We start from the raw sequence: 1,857 nt of genomic DNA on the forward strand, positions 1-1,857 counted from the left end.
TTTTTAAGTTTGTCATGATCGACCGAATGTTGTTTAACCTCTAAATCAAACAAAAAAAAGACTCATTTATATATATATATATAACAACATCTGGATGAAGGAATGTAGATTTTTACGAGAAAATCACGATCATTCAGAGGAAAAATGCTGTTAGTCACAAATAATTATTTTTTCATCATGTAGGTTGTGATATAATTCTTGTTTTGTTTTTTGAAGTTCATTTTTTTCCCCTAATTTGATTCTTTTTTTTTGTTTTTTTCCCTAATGAATCTGTTTGTATTACGACTGGTGATGAACCTGGTAATGTGTACGGAGGAGGCGGCGGCTATGAGAGAAACATACAGCATGTATTTATTGCACTTTGTGATTTGGGTGTGCTTTTCCTGTTTTTTTCTTTTTATCGCGAGAGTCCCGAAAAGCTGTGAATTTTATTCTCAGACACTGTACTATCGACCAGAGTTGTAAATATTTCACCAGCACAAAAAAACAAACCAAACAATATGTTTTGTAGTTTCACAACAAATAAAAAAAAAAGTTCTTCTCTTCTATTATGATGTGTTTTTGCACTTCTTTTATTTATCTGCCTCTAATAATGCACATTTTCTTTTTCAGGATAACCAGGGTTGTTAGAAAATGAAGAAACTTTTAATATAAATAGTTGAATTCTGGGTTTTTTAATTGATTATAAACATGTGGGATCCAGCTTCACCTGAATAAATCAAAATTAATTTTATTAGGGACTATGAATATTCTGGTAGGGTAATCTGACCTTTTTGTTTTTGTCAAAATCTTTTTTATTTTTTATTTTTTTTTGCAGACATAAAGGTCATTATATCAAATGCAGAACATAGTGTCTGTGACATGAAATAAAAATATAGAATGACTTGGCCATATGAAAAAATAAATAAATAAAATAATAAAAAAGTAGATAAATAAAAAAATAAATAATAAAAGAAAGAGAACAATTATTAAATACAAATTTAAAATAAAAGGTATAGCTTAAAAAATAATTAAAAGGAGATAAATAAAAATAAAATAAAAGTGAGAACAATTATTAAAATTAAATTAAATAATAGATTTAGCTTAAAAATAATTAAAAGGAGATAAATAAAAATAAAATATAAGTGAGGGAACAATTATTAAAATTAAATTAAATAATAGATTTAGCTAAAAAAATTAAAAGGAGATAAATAAAAAATTAAATAATAAAAGAAAGAGAACAATTATTAAATTAAAAATTATAATTAAATTAAATAATAGATTTAGCTTTAAAAAATAATTAAAAGGAGATAAATAAAAAATAAAAGAGAGAACAATTATTAAATTGAATTATTTTAGAGGGGAAGATCTTGTATTTTATTTTAGATGTTTTACTCTTTACCTGTCTTTACATTTTACTTCAGTTTTTCCTTTTAAAATGTATTCAATAAAAAAATGTTTGCGGCATGCAGATGACTGTATCAGGGGCTTAATTTTATGTTTCATAATCAAACAAGTAAAATTTATTTGACTAACTACTTACTTTACTGCCTGCATTCAAAAAATATACTATATTAGTATAAGTATATAAGCATATACTAGTGCTACTGGTTTTATTTTGTAACAATGTGTGATATTTTATAAGCTTATGTGTTTTTGCATGTGAAATATTAATATAAAAAGGTAACTATTGCTGTTAAATGTATTAAGTGCAATAAAAAGTACAATATTTACCTTTACATGTAGTGTAGCCTGGTGGACTGTAAAGCCATGTTGTTGCTGCTCATACAGGATCCAGCAGGTGGCGCTGTCCTCCTTTATGACGGTTGAGCGACCCCGCCAGCACCCACGAAGAAGATGTCGTTTCCAGAACCGGAA

This window comes from Sebastes umbrosus, chromosome 17, assembly GCF_015220745.1.
Source record: "Sebastes umbrosus isolate fSebUmb1 chromosome 17, fSebUmb1.pri, whole genome shotgun sequence".
NCBI lineage: Eukaryota > Metazoa > Chordata > Actinopteri > Perciformes > Sebastidae > Sebastes > Sebastes umbrosus.